This window comes from Falco punctatus (genome assembly GCF_963210335.1).
Source record: "Falco punctatus genome assembly, chromosome: 8".
NCBI lineage: Eukaryota > Metazoa > Chordata > Aves > Falconiformes > Falconidae > Falco > Falco punctatus.
Genome location: NC_137588.1, coordinates 59884744 through 59910310, shown reverse-complemented (window position 1 = coordinate 59910310; position 25567 = coordinate 59884744). Strand labels below are relative to the sequence as shown.

The window sequence follows — 25567 nt, the reverse complement described above, 5'->3', positions numbered from 1 at the left end:
CTTCTGCATCTCATTACACAAGAAATCTTGCTGAAATACATAGTAATGCTTCCTAAGAAAAAAGTTACCTTTTTTTAAACAGCTGAATAAAAACAGCTGTACAACTGTCACAGAGACATCTGTCTTGGGTATTGTGAAGAAATTAAATTTGACTTTTTATCATGCAGTTCTTGGTCTAATCTCAACTTTTCAGGCAAGGCCTATGTTGTATCTGAGCTGGTGCCTCGTTGCCACCTTACTTGAAGTTAACTGATCCTGTTCTGTTCACATCAGGATGAAGGCCAACTGTACAGAGACTAAAAGCCTCTTGCACTACTAAGCTTGATACTAACTAACATTAATGTTTGGCAGATAGGAATTTAGGACAGGGACTTCTCTGCTTGCAACAGCTGCTTTCTTTTTCTGTACATGCAGTTTCTGAAATACTCTTTCCAAAAGTACTAAATAGGAACACGACCTTGCTTTGAAAGAGCCCAAACACGTGATTGCCTGCAGTAGGCACATGAGGTTATGCTGTCAATCACTCACAGAATACAGAAACAAGAAGGAAGGTACCGAGAGAGGAAAACAAACAAGCAAACAACCTTAAGGAGATCTGTCTTCCTGTACTGACGGTGGTTTGGATGATGGAGAAGGCAGGCGGTGTAGATTGAGACAGACCCTTCCCAGAAGAGCAGAATGACAGGTAAGGGGAAACACCCCCAGGCTGCAGAAGGGAAATTCCAGTTGAATGTAAGAGAAAATCCTCCCCTGGGCACCACGTGAAATTGGAAGAGAGACCTGGGAAGGATGTTCAACTTCCATCCTGGGAAACTTTCAAAACCCAACTAGAAAAGGCCCTGAGCAAACTTTGAAGTTAGCCCTGCTTCGAGCAGATACTTGGACTAATGACCATGAGAGGTCCCTTCTGATTAACTTTTCTGTGATTCTAATACAAATCTTCTTCAAACTGTTCAAGTATTGCCCCAATTCTGGGCTTTTAAATACAAACCATGGCAAGTAAAAGTCAAGCCCAGAGCATTAGATCATATTTGTAAAGAAGAGCATGTTGGATGTAAAAACTTTATCCCATTTTTCCTGGAAAGAACAGCTCACATGGTAAAAATGGCTCAAAGCCTCACTTGAAAACCACTTGAACTTAACCAGGAATCAGTAAGATTTAAGCATGTGAAAATTCAGTAATTGTATTTATATACAATTATATATATTTTTTTATATATATATCTACACACTAATAAAAGGTAAGTGCTTCCCTGAACTTTAGTCCAATTAAGCACACAATGTTTCGCTGTTCCTCTCATTTCAGATGGAAATCTGATGCTAATTTCAACCAAAACTTGCAGGATGATACAGAGATCTCAAAAGTGCCTGGCTTCTTCCACATGCCATAAAGCCAAGCAGCTGGTAGCAGAGAATGACCCAAATTAGTGACCTTCTGGGCAGAGAGCAACAACGTGAGCTGACCTGCTGCTGGGCTCAAGAGGACTTGTAAATTGTATGGAGGTGAGAGACCATACAAATATATGGAGCTGAAGGAATGGCACCACCAACCCTGCCAGGTACAGGGAAATCTAATCATGCAAGGAAAAGCCAAACCCCCAAGTTTCACAAGTTTCTGCTGCTCTTACGCGTACTTACTAAGACCTAGAAATTTCCAGCAGTAAACATACTGGAGGGCTGGTGCCCTGACTTTGGAACGAGATAGCGCTATACACTGATCCCAAGACTAGACTTCATGCTTGTGGGTTCAGAAGGAGCAGAGATGCTTTGCTAACAGCACACGGGCTCTGGTGGCAGTGACAAGGGTGAAACAGAATGTACGCCTTGAAGGACCACTTTGATAAATGGTGCTCCAGAAGGAGGGCTGCTGGCGAGGGGATCTTAGTGAAGGGCACACTTCCACATCCCACCACGCAAAATGACTGATGATACAGGTGGCTGGCTGCACATGTGCAGCATTTAAACTATCTCTGTGCTCTAAAGGACTGAGACCCAGAGACGGGAAAATGTCTCTGCACCAGTTGAAAATAGAAAGGCAGACTGTTTCTGGGACTGGTCTCTGTGGGAGAAGGCAGGGCATATGGCTCTTTCCTTGCCTACAGAAAACCAAGGTTATAGAATGAAAAAAAAAGCAAACGGGGCTCAGCACTGGTATCTGCATAAAGGCAACATAAAATGCTACTGAGCTGAAACAGTAGCATTTTGCATTAATTTTATGAAAATGTTATGTCTACCAGCAGTGGCACAGTCCGATCAACAATCCCAGCTCTGTGCAAGTCGTGCTAAGCAAGAAGGTGCAAAAAAGGTCTGTCCTCACTTGTCGGGGCACTTTGCAGTAAGGTGTCCTCGTGACCCTTCTATTCCCAAGGAGGAGCAGGACAACTGTGTCACACTGGATCATAGTGGGCTCCTCCGTGTTCTCCAAGATCTTGGTGTTGTGCATTCAGCCAAGGATGCTCTGATTGGGAAATGCAACAGCTCAAGCAACAGCTTGTTCAACTGTGGCTTTTTTGGATTATGAAGTCTGGTTTGCTGGAAGTGAGCCCGCTGCCACTGCAGAGGAAATGCACTTCTGGGTGTTACAGTAGTAACTGGAACAGGGAATCTTTGCTTGTATTTATTTCTACCTCTACTCTTTTTTTGCTGTTGTTCTGTTTCATCATTCTTGGCTTTTCACATTTATTAAAGAGTGCCTTTCCTTTACATTCTTTTAATATATTTCATACATTCGTAAGACTAGAAAAGAAATTTAAAAATAATGGCAATATACTGCTTTTTAATCTTTCTCTATGGGCCAGGGCAGCTCAATATTCCAACACAGTGATGAAAACAGATAATCCACAGACGCTTCTCACTACAAAAGATACTGCTTACACAAAAATATTTAACAACTTGATTCACTGATCCAAAGCACAGAACCAAAGGATCACCAATGCTCGGGAGAAAAGCTGCCCACAAACTCTACATCCACAAGTGCCTTAAAACCCCTGGAAAACCAGTGCCCCAAACCTGGAAAACAGAGCAGGGCATGGCTTACAGACAGGACTGCCTAACGATGAGTATAATATGGGCCCATCAATCTGCAGCAAGAGAGGTGCAATGTGCTAGAGGGTGGCTAACAGGCTGCCAGCTCTGCCTCCCCGGTGCCAGCCCAGTGACCTGCAGCAGAGCCATGAAGGTAAAAACCCCACCAGCTTTCCCCAAGTCCACTGCCTGCTGTCACAAATGTCCCCATGGCAAGTACAGTTAGTGCCTATGTGGACATGAAATGTTCAGGAAATATTTAATGTGATTTTCAGCAGCTTTGATGTGATAAGTGTTTTATCCTTTATCAAAAACTTAATCACACTGTTTACTTTGGATCTTCATTTCATCTCTGCCTTCCATCTGCTCTGCCTCTCTCAAGGGGAAACAAGAGCTGCTACCACGTGATGAATGGAGCTGGGCTGCAGACTTATCTTCCCACCCACTTAACTTTCAGATTAACAAAATAAATAAAACCCTTCCCACTTCAGGGATGAAAGGCACAAGCTTTTGACAATCTCCCACCAGAATTACAGGAGCTAGAGTGGATGGTAAGGAAAGGTGTGGAGGCTGGGGTGTCCATCCATGCCATATGGGAGGATCCAGTTTCACTCACTATCCTGACCACGACCGTGGGCTCCTCCTTACAAGAACTCAGGGTGTGCAAGTCAGTGCTCAGTGAGCAGGAGCAGGGGATAAATCAAGGCTACGGGAGACTCAGGGTCAAGCAAAAGTTGGCAAGGCACAAACTGTAACAAATATACCTAATCAAGAGTGAGTCGGACTGGTTCTTACTCCCATCAGGGAACAGAGATTGGAGATGTCTCCCATCCCAATCCTGCAAAAGTCTTTACTGTTCAAACTTTCACCAAAACTAGAGTTCAAGAAAGTGCAGATGGTTCACTAAAACATTTTGGAAAAACGTATTGGAGAATTCTTGGCCAGCATTTGTAATCAAACCTATTATCCAACCATCACCAATCTCTCTATTTGAAACTAGAAGAACTTTGCTGAAGTATTTCCTCTGCTCCAAAAGCATCAGGAACCGAGGGATGGCCCAGATGATCTAATGGGCTGCACCGGGCTGCAGCTCAGAGCAGACGTACAGATCTCTTCTCCCTCTATGTTTAGTTGCAATGACACCAAAACCGAGGTGCTGTTTGCTCTAATTCACATCCAGGTGAATCCTGCCCCAAACAGAAGTCACTATGGTGATGAACAAACAGTGGGATAGGAAACTGGAGCCAAAGGTGATCTACTTAATGCCACAAGTGGGAGAGGAACCAACTCCCACTCCTATTCATTAGGCTTTGGGGTCCAAGCTCTGACCAGTTACCATCTAGGTGGCTTGGAAAAGACTTTGACTCCTAAACCAAGGCTCAAGTAGGTAACGACTGAAGGAGCAGAAACAATCGTGCAGTGGAGCAGGCTGCACAGTGATGGCCAGTTTCAAACTCTCTCCCGTTAACAACTTCACAGACAGCCTGAGCACACCACCTGGAGCCAGAAGGGCTTAGCTGTTCACAGACGCATTATTTGACATGGAGACTTTTCTATCAATAATGCTTCTCATCTCTGCTACACGCTTCCTGCGGGTCAGGACATGGCACAAGTTCTTCAGCTGTTCCCCATGAAGCCCTCACTTTCTGCCCCATCCCCTGGGGAACAAGCCCTGCTCCAAGCTCTCAGCCAGGACAGCACAAGACACAGCTGGGTCTCACCTGCCTCCATACCTGCCCGCTGCTGTCCTACAAGGCCTAAATACTGGCAGGCTCGGCAGAAACTTCAGCAACAGATACTCATTTTTCTCTACATTACTTTGAGTAATTTTCCAGCTATTCATCTTTGCAGACAAAAAAATAAAAATTCAGAAGATAATAATGAGTTAAAATTCAGATTTTTCTCTACTTCTTTTGTAGGGAGGGAAGTAGAGGAAAAAGGATCGAAAGAATTCTGATGTTTCAGAAAACAAAAGGAAAACCACTGCAAAGTAATTGTTTCCAGTTGTCAAGGCCATGGTTATAAACTTTTTTTTTCAGCAAGAGTACCTGGCATTAACAAACTCAATGTATTTGATGCTGATTTAATTCGGAAACCGGTAGCAGATGTAAGTTTCTTTTCACCAGGCCATAAAACATTTAATTTACAGTCCATGAAGTTGTGAGATTGTAGAAAACTCAACCTGTCAATCCCAGTACTGTTGGAAATGGTTACATGAGCAATATAATGAAGCTGTACAACTTAGAAACACAAAAGAATCACAAGTGAAAAGAACCACAGGATACGAAAAGTGGGGAAAAAACCACTTTAACTGCAATATTCTCCAAACTCAATAACAACGATTATATCTCAGTACGGGCTGGCTCCCTTCCATTGCTACCCATTCCTTGCAGCAGCTGAGGCACTTCACTGAAATTCCCATGAACAGGATTGCAAGAGCAGCAAGTGAATTTAAGGGGTTTGGGTATCTAATCAGAATTGGACAATAATTGTATTTCCTTTGATCCCACCTGGTTCTCACCTCTTACTCATCTCTCCTCCCAAATCACTTCCCTAAAGAATTCACCCCCCAGCCCTCTCCTGTGGAGCCTCCTTTGGGCGTTGCAGATCAGGAGGGGAAGGAAAACTCCTGATGAATCTAAATCAGCAATCGCAAAAAGCAACCTTGGGCAAAGTAAGGGAAAGATGAGCAGAGCAGCGGGGAGCAAGAGGGCGGTTCTACAATGTGTTGTGGCGCACGGCACTCCAGAGCAGGGGAGGGATGCAGGCCAGGAGCCTCAGCGTGCCTGGAAAACTTTTTTCTTTTTCTTCTGTAAAATTTCTTTCAAGGAAAGAAAAAGTTTTCTCTACATCTGTTTTGGCCCGAACTGAAGTGCTCTGACCTGCCCTGGCAGTTGCTGGAGCCTGCAGCTGCAGTGGATGCTGCTGCCCACCGCCATTCCTGGGGAGGAGGGGCAGCGCGTGGCACAGCCCCAGCCCCCAGCACAAGGTAGGGATGGGGATGCACTAGGAAGCTCCAACTGAGGGGGAACAGGCTACAGGAGCAGCTAAGCTGCAACTCCCATGGGAAACCGGGGAAGCACCTAGAGCACAAACCCTCTTCATCCAGTTTTTCAAGGGAAAACTGAAACCAAAGTGACCTCTGCTGTAAAAGGCGCTACAAACTCACTCACACACTAAGCAATTCTTGATGGGCTTCCAGCTTCTCCATAAGAAAGCATTCTAACTCAAAAGAACAATTCCAAATATTCTGACCAGCAAACGGGCCCAGCATCTACATTGCCCCAGAACATGCAGAGCAGCTCTCAGGTCTCCATCCTCTCCCTGCTAGCCCTTGGGCGAGTCACAGAGCAAAGGCTGATGTTCACAGCAGCCACAAAAATGATTCCTTTGCAGCAGACCTCCACACCAGAAGGGCCTGGGGCATGTGGCACCTGCAGCGTACATTGCAATGTGACAGAAAAAAGCTTCAACTCAAACACCAAAGAAATTACACAGCTCTACTCTCAAATATTGACTCCGGGCTAGAACAAAAGCCTTTATTCTCCAAGCTACGCACACAGCTGCATTCACAGGCAGCCAACAGGACAGGCATGCCTACATCTACCAGCTGAATTTTTTCCATCATGTCAGTAAGAATGATCACAGCTACTCTTGTACTAGAGGTTTATGAGAAATATCTGGCAGTCAAAATACTACAGTGAAAAAAGCAACTACACTAACCAATTACCTCGAAATCTGATGGACATGCCTCAGAAAGAGACCCAATTTATAGGTAAGGAGGCATTAAATCAATTACCAGCATGGTACAAGCAAGAACAAGGTCACCTTGCTGAAGGAATATTTCTGTTTATGCTCATGTCAGAGTATTTTTTCAATAGAGAAAAATGAAAAGCTGATTATCATGAATTTGGTAGACTGGACTGAAGTAGAATGTAAATCAGAAATGAGAAGATTTATGGCCAATTAAATTGAACTCCAATCAAAATCCCATTCAGACAACAGTTCCCTGGAGGCTTCAATTTGTTAGTGCCACATTTTTTTTAATAACTTTCTTTCTCATGTAACATCAGCAATAATAAAAGCCCTTCAAAAACAAGCTGTGCTGCAAAAGCATTATTTATCTTAAAATGCCATCATTACCTGGAATCGGAAAGCATTGAAAGGATGCACCGCAATTGCTCAGGAACAGCCCCCCATAAAACTGCAATGAGTGTAAAGCTGCTTTTTTTTTTTTTTTTTTTCTTAGTTTCAGAACGATTTCTCTGGTTCAAGTCTGAGGTATTTCTCCTGAGTAAAAGCAATTTGGCATCAACCCTGGCATAAGACTGAACACAGCCTCTGATGTCTCGGATCCTTTCCCAATATTGCACGTGAACTATGGGGCCAGTAGCATATCTGTGCCTCATCATTATCCAATTTTTAGTATTATTAGGAGGAGAACGCCTACCGATATATTCCAGATGCCCTTGACAGTATTCAAATGTATGCTAAAGCAGCAGTCTGGATTTCTCTCACTTTAGGCTAGAAAATCTATTTTCTGCTCTAATGTGCCTCTCTCCCCTTGTGCCTCCCCTTCCTCCCGAGTTCCTGGTAAAAGCCTTAGACAATATAAAAAACATTCTGGTGCATAGGAATTTTTTTTTTTTTGAGCAAAATTTATCCTTCATCTTTCCTTAAGAAAAAGGATTTCCTTTTCCTTAAGGAAAGAAAAAGGATACATAGAAAAAAATAGAAGGAGGAAAATGAGAGTGCTTAAGAGTGGGAATGAATTACTGCACCTTTTGTTAAACAGAGAATCACAAAATTTTCCCCAAGTGAAGTCGGATCTCAACCAGGCATGGACAGAGAGGGAAATCCCGGAACAAAACCATGCAGGCAGTGTTCCCAGAAACCACTGACATCAACAGGAGCCTTTTGGCTCAGTTCAGTTGTCGCGGACGGGCCACCACTGTGACTGCCTGGAAATCAGTCAATGCCTGGATTTTCTTGCTTCGGCAGAAGTGGTGAGGAGAGGAAGTTATTTAAGGATAACTAACAGTTGTCAATCTGAAGGGCTGTACGGTTTTGTAGGGCAGTCTGGGCTGCGGCATCGAACTCACACTTATAAATGAGAATGCTGCAGTGGGAATTTTATTTCATATCTAAATACACGGGCATGACATCGTGAGTGCCTTCAGACCTCAGCAGCCACCGCCTCTCAGGAACTGCTTCTTCGAAGCCAAACCTGGAGGAATCAGAGCAGCTTAAAAGCAGCATGGCAGAGTCTGGCCCCAGCAACACCGACAGCTTTGCTTGAGCAAGGACGCCTCTCCCCATCTAAATGAATGCTGTCTCCACCGCATGCTGTCAGAATTACAATGGAAAGCCCGTAAATAAAACAGAAATGCAGATCTCAGTCCTCCTCTCATGACATCTTGGTGAGAACAAGCCCTGACAGGAATAAAAAACCTCCCACACTAAGTAAAGCAATTCTGCTATTTATGCAGAAGGAAGAAGGAAAGCTGTATATCAAACAAATAATTACAAGAGCAGCTTTATCAGTCCCTGCTGATTACTCTCAGCTCGGTTTGATGATTCTGCCAGCGCTCCGCAGGTTGTTCAGAGAGGTGCATGTCACAACATTTTACTCTCAGTTCCTTCATTTATTAGCACCTACTGCTACCTGTCTCTTAGTCAAAAACCTTGACATACATTCAGAAATTGGTCTCCTGGAGTCTGTCAGGGAGATTTAAAAACCTATAAATCATTATTTTTATATGTACACATGCAACCTCAGACAGTCTCCACACACGCATATGAATGCATAATGATGTATTTCACATGTTACATATGTATATGCAGTTACATAGAGGCACACACATTTTCCTATGAGTGCACACACCACCACCCCACCACCCCCCCAATACGCAAACACAGCAATTCAAGTAACTTGCTCATCGCTGCTCCAGTGGGACAACATTTCATTTGACTTTTCTTCCCAAATTTGCTGGACTATTAAATGGAAGAGGGTATAATCTTCATCTCAGAATATATCAATGCCTTCTGAAGAACAGCACCAGAGCTCCGACTGTCACCAATGTCAATTTATCACCAGTGTTAATTACGCTGTATTTGAGCAATGCTCAGTTACCAGATCAGCACAAATGTTTCTTGGATTTTTTTGCTCCTAATTGCCATGGTTTGCAAGCCTCCCTGAGATTTATGTCCAACTGCAAGGCATCCTTTGTGGCAAACACCTCTGGGCTTTGGTGTGCACTGCCCAGCCGTGGGGACAGACACCCAAGCACCCGATTCATGATGCTCATCCCCCCCCATCCTAAGCTCGCCTTTAAGAGCTGTGCACAGGATTGCAAGACTGGAAAACCAAGAGGTCAGAGCTGAGCCTGTCTGATGAATCCAGCCATGCACGCTTCCTAGCTAACTCCTCCCAAATATCCCCTCGGCCCTGGGCTCACGATGCACTGATGATGGCACTTGAACACAGGACCTCCCCCCCCTACCAGGGAAGGTGGACAGAGCACAGGGGCTACACCGGTGCAGCCAGCATCAGGCTCCGGTCCTAGGTATAGGTTTGGGTTATTTCATCCTAGCATCCCCGGAGTGCTCCAGACTGACAAGCAGGCTCTTGTGCTCTATGAATGGCATATGGACACATCTCCCTAAAAGAAATGAGCTCGTGAGCTTCTGGATTTCCCCTTCTGGAGCACCATCTGCACCTGCTCCCAGTCCCACCACCCGCTACTGCAGCGTGATGCGAGGCTGCCGGGCACACGCCAGCGCTTGGGTGCTCAGCAGCCCTGCGCTTCACGGAGGCGAGAAAGCATCATCATCTTCTGTAGCCATCCCCAAATTTAAACACATTCACGCTAGAATACGCTCAACCCACGCAAGTTCAACTTTCCTTTGGAGAGGCAAGGAGTCTTCCGCTGACAGATTTTCTCTGGCTGCATCAAGCACTTTTAAAAAAAAAAAAAAAAAAAAAAAAAAGGAGGAAAAGAGGAGACTCTGCTGACATTTAGGATGACATTTAGGATAACACAGCAAGTCTGTAGCTGGAAAATAAATCCCTCAACTTCAGAAAGAGGAAATTTTAGCTGCAGCCCAAGCACCACAGCAGGTGGGGGTGCTGGGCCCACGTGGGTCCTGCTCAGGCTCCCACACCCCAGGGAAGCACCACACTCAGCCCTGACCACCTCTTCCCCAGCAGGCGAGAGGCAGGGGGGAGTCACCACTAGGCTGACTAATTGCTAATTAGCCAAAATTAACTCTGCAAGACAATTCTGTGATCACTGCTAAAAGTCTGTCATTAAAAGGGACCGCAGACATTAGTTCTTTGCTCCCTATCAAAGCACCAGCAAGGTGACGCTCTGGTTTCAGGATCAACAGTCTGCTCTCGGAGAAACACGGGAATTGCCCGTGGTCCAGCCAGCTCACCTGCCTGCCTCTCACGCTGGCTGCCATCAGACGATCGTAGAAAGGGACAAGAGCACTGCAGAGGGCTGAAATACAACAGTTTGCTCACTACAGCTGCCTCTTTCTGCGCCCAAGTAGTTAGAGACTAGTTGATACCCCGAAGCACAAGATTTAATAGCCATCCAAAACCTGCTATTGTTAGTTATTCTCAGAGCCCATATAAAAATTACAACCTTCAGGAACCAGCAAGCAGAAGCCTTCCGAGAGCTACGGTAGGGAGCTCAGTGAAACACATGCGTGTTTGAAGAGTTGACTTTAAATATTAGCAGACGATTTTTTTTCTTGGCATCATTCCATTGATTTTTGTGGCATAAAACCCAGGGGTGAATATGGTCCAAGATATACACAAAATGAGCTAAATTCTGAACTGCACTTGCTGACCTCATAACTCTCCAGCAGTCGAAATGTGGGTTACAAAGCCAATTTCCATAAAGGACATGTTCAGTTAACAGTGGGAGACTGTGCTGACTCGAGCTGTGTGAGCACACTGCTGAGATATTTCCCACATAATCTACATTCATTCCATACTTTTTGGAAGTGCTCCTCAAAAGATGGTGTCAAGGGTGCAAATCCTATAGATCAGAAAGATATGTGACCCATCAGGAAGCACAGAGCTTTTTTAACTCATTATTCTGGTGCTTTGACAAGCCACAAACACCACACACTGTTTTTCTCCCCCCCAGCCTCCAAGGCTGCAGGGTAGCAGCTTGCTTAGCGTATGGGCAGCCCAGCTGGGGACATATACCACCCTTCCACAGTGCTTGAAAAAGGACATGCTACACAGGAACACAGTGAAAATCCCAACTTTTGCCTATGGATAGAGCCCAACATCAAAGGCTATATTCATTCATTCATTCGTTTCGCGCATTACTTGAGCAACAGTGAGGTTTTTAAAGCAGCAACTACCATTGTTACAAAATTGTACCATTTTAATAATAACAAACTACCTGACATAAAATTTGAATGTACACCAGAGCTGTTACCCCGTGGCTAAATATCTCACTCAATCTTCTAAGACTCCAGACCTGCCCAGACAGACATACACAATAGGACTTTAAACACTATAGGGGAATTTCTGGTAAAATTATGCATGTAAAGATATGCAAATACGCAGGATTTGCAAAAGGAAGAGTCTAGTGTCACCTGTAATCTCTCAAGGCTGTAGATATATATATGCAATTGAAGAAAAACCTTGACTTTCCACTCCGCATGGGAAATTGGATGAATCACATGCTCAAATTAGGCTGCCATCACCAGGTAGCTGGGGCCATAGTCTAACCATTTCATTTCTGTTCAGCGGCCACAAACTCAACATGCCCTTGAAGTCAGTGTGACTATACAAAAAGTACACTTCTGCTTCACGCGGATAAGGGGAGTCACCTCTGCTCCCCAGTTAAAACTGACTGCTCACGTAAATATTTACGGCTACAAGGTTAGACATCACATTTAAAAACTCAGTCTCTGGTTATTTGCAAATTTTATAACAGTGCTAATACCAAAACCACAAATGTGCAACTTGTCTTGAAATGTTTATTCAGCTAAATAATCATTTCAGTTTGAATAATTCTAAAGGAGCTGAGCCAGCAGCCTGTTTCAAACAAAGAATATTGACAGGAATGAGCAAACACTGGTTTATGCTCAATTTAAGGCGATAACTAGAAGAAACATACAGCCCACTGTCAACTGGATACAAAATAAGTAGTAATACATGATAGGAGAGAGAGCCCTCAAAGGCTATTTTAGTACTACTTAGAATTTAAATAATAATAGAGATTAGTGGTCAAGACAGCAGCGCATCCAAAACTTGCATGAATGTGTTCCCAGTGCAAAACACCCTGCACAGACCCAAACTTTGGGCACAGGACTCGGGTCGTGCTCACACAAACACTTACTGTCACAGGAGTTTGCAGAAGGATGGACACAGGACAAATGAAGATTTCATCCCTAAATGCTTTGCTGGCATGTCCCCAGCTGCAGCTATGATGGACACAGGGTATGAGAGCCTGATTAAGAAACAATCTGAACTCCATAAAGGAAAAACTGTGGAAGTGAGGAATGCAGTGAAGTGTGCAGCACTTGATGCAACCCAGACGTAGGTTTGAATGTTGGTTTGTAAACAATGCTAATTAGACCAGAAAAAAATAAAAACGGCTCACACAAGCTTTTGTGAAAGTTTTCAGTAATACATCTGAGGAGGTGGAACACCATATACAAAAAGCAATGCCCCTTCTACTGGCTGCACTACAAGACCATTCTTGAGACACGGTGTATAGTTACTCTGCTCTTTGGGATGGCACTTTAAGAACCAGGATGCCTTCCTAGCATTTCAAATATTCAATTCCCCATTTCAGCAGTCCCTGCTGTACTTTTAGATGGCGCTGAAATTTCACAGTCTGTATTTCCTTAGTGACATAAAAAACTACTAAAAGAATCTATTTAGAAGGGAACCGGGGAGGTAAGCAGCTGGAAACCCATGATGAAGGAAAGACTACTGGTTACCTCCCTGAGGGAGATGGAGGAGAGTAAAAGTTAATGGAAGGATAATCAGGAACTCTTCAGGGATATCAGTTTATAGGCCAGGAGCACATATAACTGAGACTTGTTTGCATATCAAGAGACTACAGAGGAAGGTGTGACAGCCAAATGCAGCTTATAAAAATATGGCTATCTGTAAAGCTGATAGCTTCTTCGCATGTGAAAACACAATCCTAATGCTCAACTTGGCAAGTGAAGGCTAAATTACATCAATATGTCTGTTCTGGGCAGCCTGCACAGTGAAATCACTTCTTATGACATTTACAGCGTTTTCAGCAGACACGTGTGGGACTCAGAGAAACAAGTGGGTTTTTTAGGAATTTCAAGGATCCTTGCTTAAATTATCCACAAAAATGAAATACTCAAGCTTTAAAACAACAGGGTGGAATTGGGTGCCTTTCAATGGTCAGCGAAGAAAAAAAAGAACAACTGAAGAGAATGCTCAAAACCACATTATGCTGCAAGAACAGGGTAAAACGTAATTCAGCTTTAGACAGAGCTCTGGGTATTTAAGTTTTTCAGAGTTCTAACAGATTAAACTACAGAGAAGCTGCAGTGCCCAAAAGGCAAAGCTGTAACAGCTATTTACCTACTCCGAGAACACAAAAAGCAAAGTATGTCTGCAGTCATGTCACCTCACATGGAGGCCTCCCTGTATCTCAGCACGGCCAAGAGTCCCTGTCAATACTGGCATAGGAGCCCTTTAGGGACATACAAGAAGTTTGTCCTTATCTGAATTTCTCCCATACTGTTAACAAGCATTTTTTTCAAGTATTATCTTCTAAACAGAGATATTTGTACAGGTTCCCTCATTCACATCAGTACTCCCACTCACGTCTACTCTGCACATTTAACAATTCCCCCAGCTAGTCCCTGCAAGTGCCACCGCACTCCAGCCAGATCCGTGTCCCGACCTTCCTGCCAAGGCCAGCACAAAACTCTCCTTCCCTTCCTGCTCTGGACCGGCTGGCAATATCGCTGCAGCCTATTAAACAGTGTGAAAGGGAAGGACTACTGAAAACATTTCACCGGGCTAAGCAATCAAACACAAGATTTTATTATTAGAATCTGTTTCGTCAAAAAGAAAGATATTGGCCAAGATAATCTCAGTCTATTTTGTGATCATTTCAGTGAAATCTTTCACGTTGGCCAAATCCAGAAATGTGTGGGAAATCAAGTTATTTAGCCCATTAGGTTTCTTTTACCATATTAATGACAAATATTAATCTTTATTGTCCAGAGCATTTTTAAGCGTGTGCCTGTCATTCATAAATATATAATTGATTCCTTGGTTATAATTTTTATTAACATACTGAGTATTTAGACTTTCCAGGACTGTAGTCCATTTTATGATCCGACTCATTTCCCAGTGGGAACTCAATTCTGAAATTCCCAAATCCTCTACCATTAAACCATCCCTTTTCATGTTACATTGGCTCTTCATTGCACTTCACTGCCACACCACACACCATGAGAAGCCGGAGTTAAGAGGTTATTAGGATGCTCAGTCTGTCATTACTCAACGCCCATTTCTACAAAAGCCTCCAGGAGCTTCCAGTTTCCAAATGACCCTCCCACGAGGCAAGGTTTTGGCCCAGCACCATGCTTCCATCCTCTCTAGTATCCTGTGATTTTTCTTCTCGCTCTCACATGAGCAAATCTTTGATAATTTTCACCTTCTCTAGGCAGTTCAATGAGACTTTTGATTTGCAAGGGAGTTCAGGCAGGAATTTTACCGGATGAATAGATTTGCTATCTGCATGCATTTCACTATCACATCAGCACTGGCTTTCTTCCAACCAGGAGACGTGGAAGAATCGTGAAGAGGTCTTTGTATTCAGACCAAGCTTTCTGCTGATCCGTGGGCACTATCTGTGGAGTGACTCTATGAAAATGACATCACTGTGTGGCAAACGTGTTCTTCCTACAGTAAATTTGTTTAGCATGCAAAGTCAAAACTGAGCTTTTTCAAATTGTCAGCATCTTGAGCTCAGTCTTGCAGCTAAATACCACGTTGTGTTCTTTCTACTCCATGTCTCACACATCAACAACAATATGAACTCGCCAACCAAACCTGAGCTGGCATTTTTTGTGATGACTCACAGAGCTGATTAAAATACAATTGCTCTCACAGACCTGGGCTGGTTCAAAACAGCAGCAAATGTATCAAAGAGGTGTCTGTTAATTCCCCACCCTTTGTTCAGAAAATTAAACACATACAGAGAAGAGACAGGTACAGTAATGGAGTATGCATTTTACCCTTAATTGTAACCACTTCAGCTCTTAACTAATGGGGCTTAATGTAGCTGTACATTATGATTTCAGATAGGCATCTTTACTCAGGCTGAGTTATGCACTCCATGAGTAGCAGTAACAAAGCTGCGCACTCACCAACTGAAGCACTGAGAAATAAGGCCGGAATGAGACTCTGTAAGTTAAAGTGACATTTAGTAGCATAACAGCCACATAACCTCGAGATAGAGGCTCTTAACCTATAGCAGACTTATTTCTAACGCTGTGTTTGTCACAGATGACATGGCGTTACGTGCTCCCCAGACAGCAGTGACACACAATAGAGAAAACTTCAGTCTCTCTGAAGGCAAAAATATTTGTCCTTGTCACCCAGGGAAAGATGGCGACCCTAGCCCAGCATGTGTTGTAATCACACCAGCACAGCGAGCCCAGGGGGAGGAAAATTAAAGCAGCAAAGAGGTAGTGCCTACCTTTGGAATCGATTTATCTCAGGGCATGCCTATAGCCCTCCTCTGTGAGACACCACTGCTGTGCACTTTCTAAAGGAGTCAACACATATCGACCTCTAAACGCCAGCCAGGCTTTCCTGTATGAACCCTGAATGTGACTCAGCGTGGGAATACATCTTCAAAGGTAAGAGTTTCAGACTGCATTCTCTTAAAAAAAAACACCTCCCAAACAAACAGTTCATTTCAAATCACTCTTCCTTCTCCCTTTTGTTTTTGTTTTTAATTGCACCAGGAATGAGCTTTCTTGGGCTACTATTTTAAAAGTCTAGGCCTAGGAGAAGTTCTGCCAAGTCCTAGCAAAACATAATGTAATTCTAAAATTACAGTCTGACAAACTGCTGCTTTGAGAGAACCATCATCTTCTAAATGACTAGGCAGGCTGTCTCAAATCGCTGCTTTACACGAGCTAGAGAAGGGCCACAAAAACGCATAGTGGTCACTGCTCTAACTGTGTAGCCCCCAGACTTCAAAGACATCCGAACATCACCGCATTGCTCACGAAAATCCCGGGGAATTGCTCTGCACTGTCCTTGCTTGGCCTGAATTCGGTTACTGAGCTGAAGTGTCAGGATGGTACCAAGGCAAGTCTGCTCATATCTTGTTACAACTCCAGATTGGTACCACACAGCTCCATCAAATAACAATAAATCATGTCTCACAAATAGAATTAAATCCCTTTGTGTTATTTAAGTTTGAGCTAGACTGAGCACTACAGAATATTGCAGAGACACTGCGCACACAGGGAACAGCCGCAATCACCTGAACAAGTCTGATGCTCTCTAGACAACAATCCAGGTTTGAGATGGAGGTGGGACTCAAAAAGCAGTGACGGATGATCTCTGGGTCTCACCAGAGAGAGGAGAATCATATATTTTTATTCCTCCAAACCCTCCTGTCAACAATAAAACATTGCCCAGCAGAAGCAACGTACTCCGGGATAATCCTGTAACATAGCTCTTCCTAATAAACTGGTGTGAAATGGCATCTCCATATCAAGGCCTGCTCTGGAATCCCACTTGGCACTTCTGGGGCCACAATGTGCTGGAAAGATTTGAGAAGCTCTCAAAGGGTGGAGAAAACACAGCGTGGCCTGCCCTTTTCTCTGCACAGCCACTCTGCAGGTACCAAGATGATGCACTGTGCAGAGCTGGCGATAAAGGGCCAGGAAGCAGCAGGCTGAAACCGAACCCAGGCTTCAGGGACACAACGCTACTCAGCGAAGCAGTCTGGAGAAAGTTCCAGCCACAGTGCTGTCTTTTAGCCCCAAACGAGCAAAACCAGCCCATGCCCTGCAGCCATCCACCCCGAGTCCAGGCTGAGGGACAGCGTGTGACGTGCTAGCCGCACTGCTGACAGCCTTGCTGGCAGGCAATGAACAGCTTTTTGTTGCTGGATGTGAACCCATGTCCTTCAGCTGGTTACCCAGAGGCCATCAGACTTTGAACCTGCATATCACCATGTCCTTACGGCCAAGGCCAGTGCAAACCACCCACAGTGCCACCTCCCAAGGTGCAGGACCCCAACACCACCAGCAGCACAACCTGGGGCCACCTGCACTACAGCTGCTGCCTCCAAACAAGCAGGGTGAGAGGATGAAAGCAAGGAAAATACGAGTTTTCAGGTGAATATTCGATCATGGCACAAGCTGATTTATCCAGGGTGGAATTCACCCCAGGAGGGAAGGGCAAATTCACTTTTAAGAGTTTACAGACTTGGAAAAAAAAAAAAAAAAAAATCAAGCAGCTTGCCACGCTGCAGCCCAAAGCACGCATGTGTCCCTTCTTCCAGCTTCAGCAATCTGCAGAGCTCTACTTGCTGCTAGCTGCAACCTGGAGCATTAGCGCTGTACAAGATTTATGTTTAAAGCATATTAGTGACAGTTTTTAATGATGAAGGAGGCATTTTAGCAAACAGTAAATTCTGCAGAAGCTCTGTTTGGCAAAGTTATCAATAATCCTATTAATGACAAGGTGCAATTTACAGCAAACTGGCAGTGGAAAGGAGATAACAGGACTTACGTGAAACAAAAAGATAATACAATATTATTCCATTGACTCTGCTTTCTCTTAATTGCCTTGTTATGTACGCTCGGGGCACACAATCTATCACGGATGAAGTTGTTTGTTCATAAAAGCAGCACACAAGAGGTTTTTAATCCAAGATCCGTCTAGCTGCATTTCAGGATTTATTTCAAAGTTGTCTTTAATTTTTCTATTTTATGTAAGTTTATCCTAATATTAGCAAGCATTATTACTCTGAAAAGAAACTGCTGTGCTCAATTGTGCTATTCGTACCAGATTATGTGACTGCTTACTAAGGCTTTACCCAGTAAGGCTGTACAAAGAGACGTAATTTGCAAAACACACTGCAGACCTCATGTCACTCGTCCCTGTCCCCAGGTTTGCAGAAGGGCTGCTGGCCCTCAGGACAGGATCCAACTAATACTCATTTGTGCGTGTCCACGTGACCCATGTTCAACGTGCCAGGTTCAGTGCACGTATTATAAGAGACATCAAGAATACCATTTGCACAATTAGGAAGCAACTCTACTAAACTGAACGCCGTAATTTTCATATAACAAGCAAACTTTACCCCTAACAATGTTTCTGTCCTCCTAACACATGAAAAAAATGCTGGAAACTTTCAAGATTCTAGAAAGATGCATTTGAGGCTTTAAATTTTTTTTTTAATTGTTTTCTTTTCCACATTAACTCATCTTCAGGTGTCCGTGTAGGAGGGCAGACAGATGGTTACTCAGCTACGGAACTTGAGGCTATTCTGCTTTTTTAACAGTTCTGTCTTGGTAACAGCCAGCAGTCTAGAGAGAAGATAGGCTTCAGACCGGGCCAAAGTCCAAATACAGGGTAAGAGACTGTGGAAACATCATTTAAGGGAACTGCTCAGATCTGGCTTTTGTGTGGTTTTGCTTCAGCTTCGATTCCCAAGACTCACACAGATGGATTTGGTCATTACGCCATGAACAGCTAAAAAGCCCAAGGTGCACATTTTTATACCATATATAGTGCTAAGAATGTAAGCTATGCTGGGAATGAAGATGATGATAAATGAATTTATTTTATTTGTAGTTTTAATTATCGGGTAAATTCCATTTACCACCTAGAATGTGAATGTGTTTTATTACAATAATATGCCTCCGGCGTGAAGCCAAGACTGAGCTTCCAAGCAAGGGGGAGGGGGCATTAAATTGTGTTGGCTGGTGTTGAAAGCACTTGACATTTCTCCATTTCATTTCCTAGGTGCAACGTTATAAATAAGCTCAATAAACTGTTGCTTACAGACCTGGCCAATTTGAAACCCTACCTGATAGATTTATTTCAAGTATACCCTGTCCTCCAAAGCTGCTGGGAAACAACAACTTATCACTGCCAACCTGTTATTTCTAGATCTGACATTGCCTAGCATCAGCAAAGCCACTTCCAGTGCTTCTTTGCAGAGTTGCTGAAAGCAACTGGAAGCTGATGGTTGCCTGCACTCGTTGCTGAAGACATAGCAGATAAGCCAAGTGACATTTAGCTGTCCTACATCAATTGCACTTGCCAAAAACAGAGACCACAAAAACGCAGAAACAGATTTTGACTTTCTCTATTCCACCATTTAGGAGAACTAGAGAATTATTCTTTGCTCAGGATAAAATCATTGGCCAATCTTTTTCTATAGCTCTACTCACGTAGCAACCAAATTGACTTGCACTAGAATAATTCAAAATTTCTCAGAACTTTCTCTCATAAAAGCCATCAGCTTGGCATTACCTGTCTGTGGCAAACAGAGCAAAAAAAAAAAATCAGCTGAAGGTGTTTCTCCAGGTATGTGCTTGTTAAAACACACACACATGGCTGGCATCCTCCATGCAGACGACTGATGTTAAGAGGACTAGAACTTGGACTTTCCAATTTGTGGAGAGCCTTACCTTAAAACAAACTGCAAATGAGATAGTCACAGTCTGCTCTATTCAGGTACACAGTGAAATTAGTGAAACCAATTCAGTCCTGGGATCTGACGCCTTAGTGACAAGCAGCACAATTGCTTTGTACAGCTGATGCAAACTGAGAGCTCACACCACAAGATGCATTTGCAACACACACTATCTTTGGGTTCTCTGATTCAGGATTTCGCACTCACGTTGTTACACTGCTCTGGCTGATTATTTCAGCTTGCAAATCACACCCTACCCTGTTCATCCCTTGACAAGGGGCGGTTTGCCACCCACCATCTTCTGCATGCCCAGAGTCTTGCAGCAGCATTTCCCTCTCACATATTCAAGGCAGCAGTTTGGCCTCTGATCCCAGCTGGAGCTGCTGGGCAGAGGGAGACAGTCCAAGAGATTTCCACATTATCGTGGCTCTCCATGAATGACTTCAAAGGAATGCACAGATCCTATCTTCATGAGATTAGCTGGAAGTGTACTGCCTGCGTAGGCAAGCTTGTTCCAGTCTTTTATCCTGTGCCTTACAGGATCTCCATACAGCAGAGACAATTCAAGACCACATTTGCCAAAGCCTCCTACACTGCACTGCGTCTGCAGGATGGTCATTTCCAGCTGCCAGAGCTAAAAGAGAGGATGGGACAATACTTACAGCCTCTCCTATATGTCAGAGAGGTGTTTATTCCAAGGTACACTGCAACTACCATTGTTTTGGTTAATAAGTATTCAAATCCTGTCCTGTTTTGAGTTCCAGAATTACTTTTACTGGTTAGTTTACACAACATACATAATTACATTTCCATGAATACAAACCCCATTTCCTGACATGCCTTTACATTCAAATAAACAGCTCAGCAACACATAAATGCATGTCTGAAGGACAGCAAGTCCCTGGGAGCTTTGGGTGCATCCTTACAGGAAGGAGCTTTGCCTACAAAGTGGGGAACAGGAGCTGCGCCTGCCACGTACAGTAAACAGCACCATTTTGAAAAAGTACGTGTGGGTTCCTGTGTGCAGCTGCGAAGCCCAGGGGAAGCTCCATATGCTGTTAGATTTCTGCTTAGTGCTGTCAGATAGAGGTTGCTTGGGCTCTGCACAAGCTGCTGTGGATGGGGCTGGGTCAGTCCCTGCTCACAGCTCTGTACGAACACAAGTGCTCTTCCACAAGTCAGATTTCCAGTAGCACTGCAGCTGCACCAACTGCCAGGTATGCAATGAAGCTACTCACGCTAATGCTTTCGGTTGCACTTGTGAATTTTCAAAAGCATCTCCAAGTCTGACATACTCTCTGGATTTCCAAACACCCTACCAGGACAGCACTGGAGAACCAGGGACAGAGAAAAGGCACGTTCTCCATACATTTCAGCCACTGCAGAAGTTACCAGAGAGATCTCAAGTGAAAGAAACATAAGCTGAGCTTCACCTCCACATCCTGCTCATGCCAGCTAGAAAAGGAATGATAGGGCAGAGAGAAAATCACACGGTTGTGGTTTTCTCCCAACAACCAGCTCAGTGTACTGGCAGGCTCCAGGCTGGGCTGCTGACTGCCACCCCAGCTCCAGGATCCAAACCCCCTTCGCTCCTCCCAGCCCGTGCACGCTGGGGGCACCTGGCAAGGCCTGCCTGCAGGGTGGTGCTGTCTCCTCACAAACTGAAATGTGAATACACCTCAAAGTTACAGGGTGCCAAAGGTAAAGATGGTGCAAGTTTCCCTCTCCTAGATGAAACCTCGGGTTGTGCCAACCGGTCCTGCATTGTGCACATCTCAAACTGCTCCAGCTCCACATTAGCATTCTGGAGCACAGCTTTATCCTCCTGCCTCAGAGACCAGCCCCTGCTTTACATAAACCTTTAATGAAATGTTCTGCCTCAAGCACCAATGCCTATGAACAAAAGGCAGAGTTGAAGGAAAACATGGGTTTACCTCCAAAAAAAGCCAGAACAGTTCTACAGAGAGAACATGGAAATCCCACTCTCTGGGATCCCTGGAGCACCACTAAAGAGAAGGTAGGGCATCATGAAAAGCAAGAAGCTGGGAACAACTGTAAGTACTTTCCAGAAGGCAGGGAGGAATGCCGTTCAACTGTGGCAAGTGCTAGAACACAGCAGGACTGATCCAGTCTCCCAAAACACGTGTCTGGTTGATGCATATACAGGAGGTTGTAAAGCTGCATGTGCCAGGTCGCCAGCATCAAATGCTCCACAGCAATGAAACAGGCTTCCCACTGATCAGAAGACTGATGCTAAAACCTCCAGATTTAAAAACACATGCAGAAATCTATCAACTTTTTATTCCCTCTGGGATTCTGAGTGCTTACACTTAATGCTGTCAGGTGTTTCAAGTGCTTCTTTTACAAATTTAAAGGCTGTAAATGTTCATCTCCCCTTGCAACACAGGCTAAGTAGAAATAAGAATAGAAACTGATGCTGTACCATTGTGAATCAGTTTTAAATCACAGTTCCTAGTTCTAAGTACCATGAAACTAAAGAAAAAAATTGCAGGGGCCAGCAACAGAAAGCAGTAAGGACAGTTATGGCCCTGATGCAAAACAGTGACCAGGAAATGTTACAAGGTCCACAGAGCTAAGAACACAGGATTGCAATGCAAAGACATCAAGCATTTAGGGCTTCATACTATAACACTTGATTGATATTTTTCAATCTACGGGAGTTAAGGCATGTATCTTCCATTAATCTTAATAGAAGTGTTTGTTTAAATCCCCAAGACTGCCTTGAAAAAAGTATTTCAGCTTCACAATCTGGATTGGATACCTAATGTTCATTTTTAATCTTCACATCTGCATGTGGGCCCCAGGTCAGTAAATCATTTAAGAGTGCGCTTCAAAATGTAACAGCTAATAAGGCTACTCATGCTCAAAATTAAGTAAACATAGAAATGTCCCATCCAGCAGAGATGGGGTTGCTCACATAGTTCTGTGTGTTGAACTAGTGCCTAAAACCTGCAGAGAGGCTGTGATAAGGAAATCACCATCTTGCTAATAAACACTATAGTGTTACCATGCTTATTCTTATAAATCAACAGGCAACATCCAAGACATGCTACGAGACAGACTGGTGTCTTGGAGACATCAATTACTTGTGCACCTTGGCTTTCTCATACATGTTTTGGGGTCCCAAATGAGGAATCTGAACGAAGTTCAAAAAGTGGACCCAACTGAACATGTTTCAAATATTGCTTTAGTTTTTCTGAGCAGCGAGACTCCTGGACTGGGTTTTCCATATCATATAAACAGCTATTGTGAAGATTAAAAACAAAGCAAGAAAACCCTCCAACCCCCCCAAAACAACACCTTAAAGTAACAGTAATGTGGAGTAGAACAAGCCCTCCTCCCCAGCTAGATTTCAAATACACAAAATACAGAGGGCTTTGGCAATTTTAAATACCTTCAGCTTTGGCTCTCCTTCCTTCTGCAGGACAGCACAGAATGACCTGTGACAGCAACTAAACTCAAGAACCTGAGATGAGTATCCAAAGATGGGCAGGGGGTTGTTACATCCTTTGGGAAGAGGCATTTTGGGAAGGATCACCACCAACATTTGGACCTAATCTCCAACTTAGTAACTGAGGTCTCAGGAAGCGTGCAAGTATTTGGATCCCATCATCTGATTCTCACTTACCCCCAATCAGCATCAGTTTGACAATAAATTAATGACTTCATGCACACAACATTTTAGCTTTTTAAAGCCAAACCACTATTTGTGGCTCTATTTTGAAACTCAAAACCCAACAATAATCATATAAAAGCCCAGAAGTTTCTACATGCAGGCACATCCAAGGTAAGCAGTAAGTACATAAGACAGCAGTTGGATGTTAAACGTGATCTGGTGTGACCATGTGTGGCACAAAGGTGAGATCCCACTCTCCTACCGCTGCCTGTTGCCTTCCTTGCAACAGGCACAGCAACTGGTAGACGAGCTGAGTAAGTCTATTCAACCTGATGATCTAGCAGAAAATTAACACACCAAGAGGTAAAAAACCCTCCAAGTACTTCTCTGCCCCTTATTAAAACCAAACATTGCCCACAGGATGAGACCAGGGAGTCCGCTCCTTGTCAGCCACACAACCTGCAAACCTGAGGCAAAGGAGAGCGAGGAGATGCACAGCTCCAAAAGAAGAAAGAGACTGTCCCTTTTGGCATCAGTTCATGGGCAGGATCAAACCTTCAAGCCACGCTCTTGGTGAGCAAGTGGCATCCAGCACATGTGGGGGAGGAGACAAACTTGTGGGTTTATGGGGCTAGCCAGCAGACAGAGGCAGGTTTGCAGAATAATACAGCAGAACCAGTGCATGCAGAGATGCACACATAAAAATCACAGCACGCTGCTGGCAATCTGTGTGATACTTTCCCACAGCTGTGCCAAGAGGCACACTCAAAACGGGGCACATTTGGCCTCCCTCTGTACAGCTGTAAGCCTGGACGAAGTCCTGCCAAGCACAGAGGAGTGCCCTTCTTCACACCAAATCCCTCCCCCACTCCCTGAAATCCTCCATGTATTTTGTAATTTGGAAGGAAGAGCAATGTGAAGAGCACATGTGAGAGAGGCAAGAGGACTCACCTACCCAGTGTGCACTCACGGTGCGGTGCTGAAGGTATATGGACTGTCTGTATGGGGGCAGCAGGCTCACGCCAGCAGATGCCAGCCACAGTAGCTCACTGTTGCGTACTGCAGAAAATTCCACCTCCTGTGCCCACACTGTCCTAGAGCAGTACTCAGTTACCCAACTGAAAATATCTCTTACCCATTGCACTGGTACTGCCAGCAGAGAGAAAGCAAGCTGCAGTATTTTCTGCAGCCCTTTAGTCATATTCTCTCTGGTAAAGTTATTATCCCTGACTCTTCTGCAGGCAAACACGTTCGGGACCCACAGAGACCCCTACTCCTACATTATGGCAAGACAAGGACTTATGCGAAAAGGTACCTGGAGTCACAGCATGCCCTGCATAAAGAATGGGATTTCCTTGAACTCATTTATGTGTGAATGACAGCATCATTTTCAGAAAAAGCAGCTCATTTTGATCCTTCTGAGTAATTCCACTGATTGGAACCACCAGTAGATTGCTCTGTGGTTCATTGATTACACGCAATCTGAATAATTGCATTACTAAAATAGACTGGCTCGGGCACCACTGAAAACAAGTCAGAGCAGTGAGGGATGGCAGAAGCAGTGCACACACCTGTACGAGGGCCACCCGAGCACCCCCACACCAGGAGAACAGCAGAAGGTGCTCGTGCAGCTGCACAGAACTGACGTCCAGAGGGTCTGCAGCTCGTCTGTTCTTCCCTATGGCTGTATCTTGCTCCCAAGTGGATGGGCCACTTCGTGCTGTGGTCCCAGACGTGAATTTAGTATGCATGACGGTGTTCCTGAGGGCAGCGCCTACATGAAGTGATGCTAAACATGCTGACAAAGGCAAGGGAAGTGACCTGGAAATGATAAAGTGAAGCAAGGCAAAGGAACAAAGATGAAGTGGCCAAGGAGAAACGTTTGCATGCTTATATTGATAAAGCCTGCTGTGGAAAGGTGATGAGTTTTGTTTGATACAGTTAGTGCAGTGCAGGCATTGCTAGGTGTCTCTGGTTTGGGCAAAAGCTCTTTAGATTGGCAGCCAGAAGATTAATCTTGTGCTGCCCAGAAGTGGTGGGGGCTACACATGGAATAAAAAAACCCTACTTTAGTTTTTTGTCACGTAGAATATTATGTCAAATGGCAGAGACGCACTGTCCTGAGCACAGTAACAGCTTCCTGGCAGCAAGCACTGAGCTGCCATGCAATTCTGAGCAGCTTAAACTGTAATTCTCAAAG

At 44.3% G+C, this 25567-nt stretch overlaps 1 protein-coding gene across 1 annotated transcript in view; it reads right to left on the bottom strand.

Annotated features, from left to right (window-relative positions):
- RASGEF1C (RasGEF domain family member 1C) overlaps nt 1–25567 on the bottom strand; it is an 86718-nt gene that overhangs the window by 42216 nt on the left and 18935 nt on the right. The window lies entirely within an intron of this gene.